Source organism: Giraffa tippelskirchi, chromosome 8 (assembly GCF_054371585.1).
Source record: "Giraffa tippelskirchi isolate mGirTip1 chromosome 8, T2T-mGirTip1v1.2.pri, whole genome shotgun sequence".
In the NCBI taxonomy this organism is placed as follows: domain Eukaryota; kingdom Metazoa; phylum Chordata; class Mammalia; order Artiodactyla; family Giraffidae; genus Giraffa; species Giraffa tippelskirchi.
The window spans coordinates 107340989-107354208 of NC_137282.1; positions in this window are offsets into that span (position 1 = coordinate 107340989).

The window sequence follows — 13220 nt, forward strand, 5'->3', positions numbered from 1 at the left end:
TTGCCTTCTAGGGTGTTATGAATTAGCAGACGTTACCATCCCCCCATTAGCTACCCGTATTTAGCTCTTTTAAGCTTTCCTCTAATCAGATTCCCTGAGACCTCCTCACCTTCAAACTATTCCTTTTCTTTGCCCTTCTCCAAATTCCCTAAGGTCCTATGCCCCTAACCTGAGCTTTATAAAGATCCAAGTGATATTCCAGATGCTTGCTCACCGAGGAGCCAAGAGACCAGCTGTCACCTCTGGTCTCTGTTACTCCGTGACTCAGGGTACGTGTCCCAAAATAGGTCTGGCCTTTCGTGCTGCCTTCTCTCATTGCAGTCTGGCTGCTCGGGGACTGGCCACTATCACCCTAGCTCCCCTTTGGCATTACTGCTTTCCAGGTTTCTTCTCCCCACCAGGTGTACAGATTTCAGACTATGTTCCTTCAAACTTGAATAGGCCACTGGTCAGCATTCCCAGAAAAGATATGTCTTTATTATCATCTTGGTTTGGAAATAGCCTCAAAACTTCTGTAAACATTTTTACAAAAACAAAACAAACAAACGAAAAAACTTGGTAAGATTTTCCACTCTGGAAAGAGAAAGCAAGAAGGAAAATTATTTACGATTTTAGACTCTTAATGTCAAACAGTATTCTGGAGAAAGTAACAGAACATCCCACGCAGGATCTGCCTCAGAAAGGATTTAATGGGCTTGTGAAAGGGTGACCATGCCTGGGACGACAGAGAGGACGTTTTCTCCTGTTATAGTCAGTTCCCCTGGAGCTAGATGAACCTGCCATAGGCTTCTCTGCAGCGCTTTGTTGCCTGGGAACCCTGCTTTCTTCTGCCTCCTCCAGGACCCGTCTTCCCCTCCTTTCTGGGAAGCTCAAGTATGGCAGGTGGCAGGAAGTATGTCTATGGGAATCGAGGGTCCCCACCCTCCTCCAGGAAGGTGCAGGGGCCCACACTGTGCCCTGGGAGGCACTCGTTTCAGGAACTCCCAGGCCCACAGCACTAATCCTGACAGCTTCAGGGGAAGAACATTCCTATTTTAAGAGGGCCCGGGTAACACTGTGCTCACCCATGTCTGAGTCACTCCTCCTCTTTAGGGTTTGTGAAAGAAATATAGTTCTCAGCCTTTAGTTCTGCAGGCTGTATTTTCTTCAGACTCAGTGACCAACTGGTTTACCACAAAATGGAAAAGGAGCTAGCAAAGCAAGGGTAACCAAGGAAGCTCTGATGTCTGGAATTGTAATAACAGAGGCAAAGCTAAGAGTTATACGAGATCTAAAAATAAGTCACTAACCATATCCTATTTCCTCTAACACACATACGCAGGTACCTAGAAGAGAAAACCGCCTATAGTGCAAAAGAACCAATAAAGAACACTGGGATGAACCACAACACACCCTAACCCAAAAAAGTAGCTCTGCCCTCACAGTGAACAGTCGTTTAAGCAACGAGGCTATTTCACTGTAAGCTATTCATAATTCGTCATTATTCTACTTGAAGATGTAGAAATACCAAGGGTCTTCACATCAGCCATTGCAGTAATTAGAAAAGAACATCACATCATATCCATGGCATTTGCTACCCTTTGTGTAAACAGGTAAGTTTGAATTCTTATACAGTTTGCCTACAAAAACATGCACTTCTTCCTTACCGGCAAGCTACTGTTTAAACAACTTTGTGCTTTAATATTAACATAATAACAGCTCATATTTATTGTACATTTACACAACAACTCATTACTAGCTCACTTAATCCTTATAACAACCATGTCAAGGGCCCCTTTTTCATACAGCAGGAAACAGAAGCTTAGAGAGCTCAAGTCACTTGATCAAAATCATACCGTCTGGAAGTGGTAGAGTTTAGGTTCAAATTGAGGTCTCCCTAGCTGCTCACCTTGAGAACTTAATCACATTTCTATACTGTTGTTTACAAAACCAAAATTTGAGCCCTAACGCTGCCAAACTTTATTTTAATAGCAAATTCTCATTCCTCCAACTCATCAAGCCGATTTTTCACACATTGTAAATGACATCAGTTAAAACACAGTCTGTACTTATTTCTCAGGCTTCCGTATGGATATCATATTTTAGGTGTGGCTCAGGAGCATAAGTACCTGGTTCAGGGAATCCCAAGCTTCTCCTTATCTTTTTTTCCTTCGAGGAAAATAGTGGCCAGATCTAAACAGAATGATCCTGGCCCCAGGTTATAAGCTCCCAATTCTTTTTATTTAATTTCTAAACATTTATTTTTCTCAAATGATGTGCTTCTCATAGACTGAAAAGAAGCTATTTGCTGACTTTCACTGGTCCATGAACCACATGTTGAGTAGCACTGCTTTACTCTATTACCTTTATGCTCCTTTACCTACAGGGTAAAGATAAACTCCTAATTCTTTAGGACCACCCAGGGATCTGTATTTGTTTGCTTGACCTGCCCTAACAAAACACTACAGACCAGGTGGTTTAAACAACAGAAGTGTATTTTCCCATTATTTTGGAGGCTAGAAGTCCTAGATCAAGGTGTTGGCAAGGCTGGTTTCTGCTCAAACTACTCCCCTTGGCTTGTAGGTGGTTATCTTCTCCCTGCGTCCTCACATCACCTTCCTTCTGTACCAGTCTGTACCCTAATCTCCTCTCCTCATAAGGATAATGGTCATGTTGGATTAGGGCCCATTCACATGACATCATTTCACATTAATTACTTCTTTAAAGACCCTGCCTCCAAATACATTTTGAGATACTGGGGGTTATTAATAGAATTATGAGTTCAATATGTGAGTTTGGGGGATGGGTCGAGACATAATTCATCTGTAACAGTATCCCAACAACTCCCTCTTACAAAGTTCTCTATGGTGCACATGTAAATGCCTTTGACCCTGACAACCCCTGCTTTCTCTAAATGTGTTTGTGTTACCTCCGTGTGGTGATATAGACAAGCTTTTCTGTGAGCAAACCATGGTTCTTATTCAAATGCTATTACCAGCAACATCAACCATATTACTGTTTTCATCTTAGAAGACATCATTGATCTCACTCGTAAAAAAAAAGTTATATATGTATACAGAAAATGTTTTTACCAATTATGAATTATCAATTAGCAAACACAGATTGTAGATTTTTAAAAATTTATTGAAACCAATTGGAGAAGGAAATGGCAACCCACTCCAATATTCTTGCCTGGGAAATCCCATGGACAAAGGAGCCTGGTGGGCCACAGCCTATGGGGGTCACAAAGCATCAGACATGACTTCCCGACTAAACAACAACAAAAGTTGAAACCAATAATGTCTTCTTAATTTTTTTCTTCTTCTTAAATTATTACTGTATATACCTGGCATTTAAAACTGTACAACCTCTAATCAAGATAGAATCCAGCTAATTTATCCTGGGCCCCCGGCATATGTCACAATTCCTGGTCATCCTACATGAAGATTCAAATGACCTAAAGAGGCAATTCATATGTGTGGTTGCATCAGTCTACAAGCTATCATTATAGGGTGCCGACCAGTTTCACATACAGTGCCATTATGCCAGGTGTGTTATGCGCATTAAATCATGTATCTCCTCAATTTCCTGCAGGATAGATACTGTCTATTTTACCAGTGAGCAAGCAGAACATCAGAGAGCTTCAGTAAATTGCCCACAGTCATACAGCTCACAAACGGTCAAGATAAGTCTTAGACGTGAATCTAGTCCTGTCTGACTCCAGAACTTTTTTTTTTTTGACCACTACAAATTGCTTCTTTGACTTCTTAAGACAAGTAACAGTACACTCGTAGTAGCTCAGAACTTTTCCTGGACATTAAAAATATCCAATCTAGTTCCATCTACTGTTAGTTTTGATAAATAAAATAACAACAGCATCTTAGTTTCTGTGTCAGAACTGCAAAATAAATCACAGAATATTCGTCATCAGAAACAAAATCTACATCCGTCTTTGGGTGATGATGTAAGGCTATGTAAAACAACAATGGATATACTTATTTTTCATCAAAAAAAGTTAATTATATTAAGTAACCCTAATTAGTATCCCCAACTTCCTTGTAACACCTCCAGGATTGCAGTCTTGTGCTCCTATAACACGTTTATTTCATTGTTTAATTGTGTCTGTTTGAGCCCTGGCTTACAAGGCAAGATTTCAAATGTGTTGAAGGCAGGCACCCTTTTTGTCCTCCTTTGTATTGTCTTGAAGTGCTAAGTCTAGTGCCTTGCGTAGAGCAGATGCTCACTAATATATAACAATCAGCTTTAAAGTCTTCACAAAATAACCACCAAGAGAAGCCCATTGGAAGACTTAGTGATGAACCTCATAAGTGTGCAACAGGGTATCTAAGAAATCCCTACACCTGGCCATGCTGAGCCAGCTTTCTGAGTTCTCTGAGTCAGATGTACCCTTTCCAGACCTTGGTTTATAACCCCAAATGCCTTCAGGTTGACTGATGGTACTGGTAAGGTATGTTTTTGTCATAATTGTGTGATTCAGTTTGCTCATGTATAGTAGGAAGTAGAATAAATCTTAGCAGGTCCCATTTGGGGGCCCCCAAAGGCAATCCTAAATAGGATTCTGTTTGGGACTCTTGTCAATGTGCCTACGAGAGGCCCGTTGCAGCATCCAGTCGGTCCAAGGCTGCGAGTTTAGCTGGTGGTGCCTTTCTCCTCCCTCCTGTTGGTCAGTTGTCTTCCATCTCAGTGGGGCCCCATTCTCCTGGCTGAAAAGCAGACTACTGAAATTATCCCGACAGGCAAAATCAGGGTACTTAAAACTAGAGCTTCACTCTAAAAACTAACTAGTCACATCATACTTCTTTACCTAGAAGTTTAAAAAAATAAATAAATAAAGAGTAACTCAAAGGAACATATAAGCAGATTCGGTACTTAAGATTGAGCCCCAGGGCCCCTTGGCAAATAAAACAAAAACCCTGATGCCAAAGATAAAGATGTATTTCTCAAAGAAATTTGTTGTCTTCAAAAGATAGATCTAATAGTGAGTATGTAATTAGAGGGATACTGACAGACCGAGTCCCCAGGAAAAAGGTACAGTTCGGAGAGCCTGCTTAGATAAACAGAACTTTTCTTTAGTTTGGCATTTCCTTTCAATTTAGGAATTCTGTCTGCAAGTCTGTCCTACACCCTTATATTTGTCCCAGAGTAACTCTGGGCACTCCTTGAGTTTCCTACACCTCAGACAACTAAAAAAATTATAAAATTGTTCAGCCTATGGAGACAAAGTTTTGAGAATGGCTGATAGGTGAGGTGAGTTTATGGGTCTCCTGATCATTTAAGGAGCCACAGATACTTTGATGTGGAATTTGAAGCAGTTGAGAAATCACCCAAGCTCTAGGGATTTAGGTAGTTGCCTCTAAGATGCTCAGTAGCTGGGGCCATCTTAAGACTGGCATGATGCTCTCACCTCTCTGCCTAGGAAGTCTTTGTCTGCATCACACCATCGGGTAGCTTATTAATGCACTGGTATCTGGAAGCAAAAACAGAAGGTGGAAAGAAATGAAAAAGATAAGGTCTCTCTGGTAAAGACTCTTCTAAGTTTGAGTAATCTTCCTCAGAAGATGCTAGTTTGCAGAAGACAATGACTTAGATTAGGAAAGAAGGCCATGATTTCCAAAAGTGAAATAAGCACAAATTAGAACAGAAAGGTAAAATCTGAAGTGCACAGCATGGCAGATGATAGAACCTAGATTATCCCAATCACCACCAGTGATGCTTGTGAATTCATTATCCTAGTGTAGACTCAGTAGACAATTTAGTAGAGCATTCCTTCAAAACAGAAATTCTGGAAAATGAAAGAAGACACCAGGGCTCCAGAAGACGTGAATCACACCAAAGTCATCATTATACAGCTAACCCATCCCTTTCATCAAGGCAGAAATGACTCCATCTTAGCCATAGCCTCCATGATCTCATTAGCAAAGATACTGAGAATCTGCTGTTCCTCTACGAGGGAGGATTGGAACTGTGCCGCAAGTTATTTCACCCAGAACATCTCAGTCTGACTGGATGGATATGCATGAGGGAAAAAAAATCTATCTCCCCACAGTAGTTTCTTTAATCCTGTTGCTGGCAAGATACTTGTGCAATAGAAACTGAGATACATCTGGATGTCTACTTGTGCAGGGCAAGGCCTAAACCAAGATGTCCTGAAGATTTACAGATTGGTTCAGACACTTTCATTGCAGGTGAGTAGCTTGGCCAAAAGGCAATTTATGGACTTACTAACAATTCAGAGGTAGATCTTGCTTGCCGCTAGATGGATTTAGGACTCAAATAACAAGATCAGGACATAGCTTTTTTTATTCTTCCATTAGTCCTTCCTTCCACAGTCTCCAGTCCCACGTGATGGCATTGGCAGCACAGACCTCTCAGCTTCTCAGGGGCCCAGCCCAGCACACAGGAGCAGGAGTTCTATTCCCAGTAAGTCTGACAGTATCTGATTACGTCACGTGTTCTCCTCCAAACCTAGACTATGGCCTGGAAGGTGTGCAATCAGGAGATGGAATCAGGTACACCAAAGCCACATGGACTGAGTTAGAAAAAAAAAAAGAATTCAAGCTATGGCTATCGTAAGAAGAGAAAGTACAGGATGGCCATCATCAAAAAGTCTACAAATAATAAAAGCTGGAAAGAGTGAGAAAAGGAGCCCTCCTACACTGTTAGTGGGAATGCAAGTTGGTACAACAAGACAGTGGTTCCTCAGAAAACTAAAAACTGAAAGTTGCCATATGATCCTGCAATCTCACTCCTGGGCATATATCCAGAGAAAATTCTGATTTGAAAAGATACATGAACCCGAATATTCATTGCAGCACCATTTAAGATAGCCAAAACATGGAAACAACTGAAATGTCCATCAACAAATGAATGGATAAAGAAGATGGCGTACATATATAGAATGGACTATTACTCAGCCATAAAAAAACAATAAAATAACACCATTTGCAGCAACATGAATGGGCCTACAGATTATCATACTAAGTGAAGTCAGATAGAGAAAGACAAAGACCATATAACATCACTTATTTGTGGAATCTAAAAAATATGTTCAGTTCAGTCTCAGTCATGTCCAACTCTTTGCGGTCCCATGGACTGCAGCATGCCAAGCTTCCCTGTCCATAACCTATTCCCAGAGCTTGCTTAAACTCATGTCCATCAAGTTGGTGATGCCATCCAACCATCTCATCCTTTGTCATCCCCTTCTCCTCCCATCTTCAATTTTTCCCAGCATCAGGGTCTTTTCCAGTGAGTCAGTTCTTCACATCAGGTCGCCAAAGTATTGGAGCTTCAGCATCAGTCCTTCCAATGAATATTCAGGACTGATTTCCTTTAGGATGGATTGGTTGGATCTCCTTGCAGTCCAAGGGACTCTCAAGAGTCTTCTCCAATACCACAGTTCAAAAGCATCAGTTCTTCAGCGCTCAGCTTTCTTTATAGTCCAACTCTCACATCCATACATGACTACTGGAAAAACCATAGCTTTTGACTAGATGGACCTTTTAGACCCACAGACATAGAAAACAAACTTATGGTTACCAAAAGGGAAAAGGTGGGTGGGAGGAAGATAAATAAAAGGTTGGGACTACCATATACACATTACTATACATAAAATAGATGACCAACAAGGACCTACTCTATAGCACAGAGAACTATACTCAATATTTTGCAACAATCTATAAGGATAAAGAATTTGAAAAAGTTTTACATATACATGTATATCACTGTGCTGTATATCTGAAACTAACATGACATTGTAAATCAACTATAATACAATAAAAAGAAGAAAATGTAAATACCAAATGACAGAAACAACGAATGAATGCTGCAATTAATAAGTGGTTTGAAGATCACGTTTGCAGAAACCTTTTGTCTTAGCTTGAGTCTCCCCCAGAAAACAGAGCCTGACATAAAGGCTTGCACATGGGTCATTAATTTCCAGCGATCAAGCCAGGAAACAGTTGAGAGCTGGAAAGAACAAAACAGGAAAGGAAAAAAAAATAATGCAAGGGACATTGCAGAGATATGTAGGAGGAGCCATCTAGGAAGGGAGAATTTATTGACCGGCTACCATCTTCCATTGGTGGAGTATTGCCCTTCCCGGCTTTTGCACGCATGAGAAGAGCCTGGTGAGTTCCATCCAGTAGCCCACATTGTGGGAAAAGTCAGAAAATCTTGGAGGCACAAAGATGGAGACAGATGGTGTAGCTGGTTTCCATGGTAATGATTGGAATAAATGGTGGGGCAAGAGGAAATGGGGTGGGGGACAAGGTTTGGCCAACATATCTTTCCTCTTGGGTACTCAAATTGTTTAACTTTTTTCGTTTATTGTTGCAGGTCATTTATCATCAAAAATAAACTCTAAAACACACCATAGGGCTGCGTTATGAAATTATATGAGGAATAGTAGGGAAAGACTTGGGCTTGAATCCTACTTAACCACCAGTAGTGTCATTTAGAGCAAATCAATTAATGTCTTTGATTATCATCAGTAAAACATAGATGTTGATAATGCCTACCTTATATAATTTAAGGTAATATTAATAGTACATAAAGTCATACTGTCACTTTATTTTAAGTGTTAATTTCATTTCCACTACAGTTAATTACAAAAGAGTCTCCATAAATTTTAGATTGTTTACAAAAACTAATGGAGAAGGAAATGACAACCCACTCCAGCATTCTTGCCTGGAGAATTCCATGGATACAGGAGCCTGGTAGGCTACCGTCTGTGGAGTCACAAGCAGTCAAGCACGATTTAGGGACTAAATGATGACGACAACAGTACAAACTAAATGAACTTGAATAAAGGACACTTCTAACCACTTCTGCTTTTCTCCTGTTTATGAAGTTTGTAGTTCATTGTGTTTGAAACAACATCCAACTCACTGCAGAATAAAGGATGTACCCCACCATTAGAAGAGCTGCAAATTGTCATTGAAGTTGCCACTGGATATACCATCTAGCTGGATTTAGAAGAGACAGAGGAACCAGAGATCAAATTGCCAACATCTGCTGGATCATCAAAAAAGCAAGAGAGTCCCCAAAAAAATCTACTTCTGCTTTATTGACTATGCCAAAGCCTTTGACTGTGTGGATCACAATAAACTGTGGAAAATTCTGAAAGAGATGGGAATACCAGACCACCTGACCTGCCTCTTGAGAAATCTGTATGCAGGTCAGGAAGCAACAGTTAGAACTGGACATGGAACAACAGACTGGTTCCAAATAGGAAAAGGAGTACGTCAAGGCTGTATATTGTCACCCTGCTTATTTAACTTATATGCAGAGTACATCATGAGAAACACTGAGCTGGATGAAGCACAAGCTGGAATCAAGATTGCCAGGAGAAATATCAATAACCTCAAATACACAGATGACACCACCCTTATGGCAGGAAGCGAAGAACTAAAGAGCCTCTTGATGAAAGTGAAAGAGGAGAGTGAAAAAGTTGGCTTAAAGCTCAACATTCAGAAAACTAAGATCATGGCATCCAGTTCCATCACTTCACGGCAAATACATGTGGAAACAGTGGAAACGGTGACAGACTTTATTTTGGGGGGCTCCAAAATCACTGCAGATGGTGACTGCAGCCATGAAATTAAAAGACACTTGTTCCCTGGAAGAAAAGTTATGACCAACCTAGACAACATATTAAAAAGCAGAGACATTACTTTTCCAACAAAGGTCCATCTAGTCAAGGCTATGGTTTTTCCAGTAGTCATGTATGGATGTGAGAGTTGGCCTATAAAGAAAACTGAGCACAGAAGAATTGGTGCTTTTGAACTGTGGTGTTGGAGAAGACTCTTGAGAGTCCCTTGGACTGCAAGGAGATCCAACCAATCCATCCTAAAGGAAATCAGTCCTGAATATTCTTTGGAAGGACTGATGCTAAAGCTGAAACTCCAATACTTTGGCCACCTGATGCAAAGAACTGACTCATTTGAAAAGACCCTGATGCTAGGAAAGATTGAAGGTGGGAGGAGAAGGGGATGACAGAGGATGAGATGGTTCGATGGCATCACTGTCTCAATGGACATGAGTCTGAGTGAGCTCCAGGAGTTGGTGATGGACAGGGAGGCCCGGCATGCTGCAGTCCATGGGGTTGGAAAGAGTTGGACACAACTGAGGGACTGGACTGAACTGAACACCATCAAGATCACCCCTTAAATCCTAATTTCTTGAAGATGTACCACCATTATCTTTTAAACCTCATTTGAAAGTCTAAAATAAGGGAGGAGTCATTTTATATCCAGCCATGTGGTAATTCAGTTTTCAGGAACTTAGAAAAAATGTGTACAATTCATTTGTTATCATTGACAGCAGCCCATATGCCTAAGCATTTGCTTTCTGAAGTTTTTGAGAAATATGCTGGGGGAAGAAAGTGCTGAACCCAAACATGATCCCAGAGCCCTGACATGACACTGTTGCCAGAACACCGAGCACGCAGGCCGCCCCTCAGTCCCCCAGACGTCCTCACGCTACCCTAAGCCTCCGTCTCAGTCCCACGTTGTTTGGTCTCTCCTGTTTCTCAGGCACTGGGCATAGGACATCAGTCTCATACCCTCTTATTTTGAAAGATCCTAACTTCTCAGGGACTAAAGGCAGAAAGTCACCTCTTTATTTTTCTTCTTCAACCTGTCTTGAATCCTAAAGTGATTCAAATATTTTCAGCAGGAAACCAAACCATCCTTGAGAAAGAGTACACAAAAATGGTCCATACAACACTCCAGACTCTTGTGAGAGAAACACGTAAATGCCCATGTCCATTTTAGTTCCCAAACTACCTCAACCTCTACATCAAAATGCATCATTCAAATCAGCTAGACTCAACTGCCCAAAAGCAATCTGCTTGCAAATCAATCTCTTGCAAATGCTTTGGAAAATGTCTATGGAAAAAGCCCCTCTTGGAGTTATCCTCAGCCATCCCCACATGGTGAGTTTCATGGATGTCACTCAACCTACATTTTAAGTCAGGTCATGTAAATGTACTCAGCAAACAGGATGAAAATCCATCCATTTGTTCCTCCATTATGTACTAAAAGCAAATAGGCAAACTTCTGTATATGTGAGAAAGAAACCAATAGGTAAGTCATTTCCACAGAAATTTCTCAGATCAAATTTTAGGTAAAGAAAAATGGTGGGGATGATAGGAAGGTTAGGCAAAAGCATAACTGAGATGAGGCTTTTTAGAAGGAACAAATTTCAGTGCATGGGGGAGGGGAAGGTAATCCTCAGGTCAAATTCTTAAGAGAAAGAATATCATTGATCAACCCAGTCTAGGGACTGATTCTTCTGGGATCTGATATCTACTCCTAGTCTACACACTCAGCTGTGACCCAAAGAAGGCTGGATCACACAATCTACTGTCTACACTGGAGGCGGTTGGAGAGAGTGAGCTGATTTATGAGAAGGGGGGTTGGGTGGGAGGGACTGGTATAGCAGAACCTGTCTTTAGAGATGTAGAGGACAAATTGTAGCCCTGTGACAGTCATACAATGATGTCTACTGGGGAAGAAGCTCCTCTCCCCAGTTCATCAATGCTCAGATAAATGCTGTATTCACCACTCTGATCCTGTGCGACTTGTCTGAGCCAAGATGAAAACAGAGTGTAAATAAGCGGCTTCACCCTGGCTTCCGTATACTATTAATATTATTAAAGATAAACAGATTTGGAAGAAAAGAAGCTTCCTGGGGGCTATGAATGAAGATGGTTCCACGCCTGCCACCAAAACACTACAGCCACATTCAGAATGTGAGGTTTGCATCAAAACTAATGCATTCCTTCAAACGACAGAAAGAGTGTCCTGTTACCAACAGAACAAAAACAACATCCCCACGAGAGCAGTGATGCTCTCAGCCATGAACATCAAACCCACTGCAGATCTTTGAAGACTCAGCTTGAAAAGCTGAGGGCAAGGCCTTGGGCTGGGTACATTTTGATCACAAGGATGGAGAAGCCTCTGGAAGCAGGTTTCCCAGAGATGGTCCAGTTAGGATCTCACTTCACAGATCAGGAAACTGGAGCCCCACGAGATTTAGAGTCCAGTGTGTCTTCACAGAAAATGTCGGCTTTCCTTCCAGTCTGAGCCTTTTCAAACACTGACAGCAGACTCTGGGTTTGAGGTGGGAGGACCAGAGAGGAGAAGACACTTTACTATAAAAGCTACATCTTTCTGAGGTTAGACTTTCAAACTGAAGATATTTTCTTTTACCACTCATCAGAAGTGTGCAGTCAGTGTCTTTAAATCCAATGATTGAAGGGCAAATGCTCCTTGACGTGACAGCCTGTTTATAATTACAGCATTAGTACAGACACAGTTTAATTAAAAATCACGAAAATGACCTTAGTTGGGCTGCAAGATCTATATTAAAAACCCTGGCTGAGGATCCCCTTTCTAGCCAAGCTCCTATTTTCAGATGCCTGCCCTTTGTTAAAGGATTTCCTTTAGCCTAAAAGGTCATAGGTTTCTTCTCTGACCACTAATGACTCTTTGACAATATCTGAAATAGAATAAGCCAAAAGTACATCATTCATACCTGAAGAGAGAACACTAATTCACCTCTAGTCCGACCAGCTGTGGGTGAGGGGCTGGGTGGCCGAACCTCTGTCACTGTCTGCCTTGCAGGACCTTAGCAAAGGGCACAGTGATGGTCCAAATGATCATCTGGCTCAGCCCTCTCATTTTACACATAAAGAAATGGAGGTTCAGAGAAGATAAGTGGCAATCCAGGGCCAGTGTTCAGTGCTGAGAGAGCTGGGCCATACCAGCAGTCACTCCAGATGATCTCTACCCAGTCAACTAAGAAACAGGTATAATTTTGAAATTTCAAATCTCATCTTTTACTTCCCAGACAGTGCCTCTGAAAATATCAGTCTTCTGGATACTTGGTTTAATAAACAGACAAAGAATGAAAGAGAAGGGGGGGGGCAAAAGTAAGTTCATACAAGGCACATAGGCCTAACAAACACTACACACCACATTCCCTTCTCAGAGATTCACACCACACCCCAGGGAACCTGAGAAAGAAGCCCAGCAGTAAAGAAATCTGTTTACCTCAAAACTCTTTTTCCAAGTCACATCTATTAACATCCTACAGATCCAGTGTTCTAGGAAAGACTTTGGGACACGCTGGCTTAGTGAGAGGAGAAATGAAATTTCAAAATAATTGGGCTGGAAAGTAAAGAAATTGAAACAGTCTGGCTCATGTCAAGCAAGAGT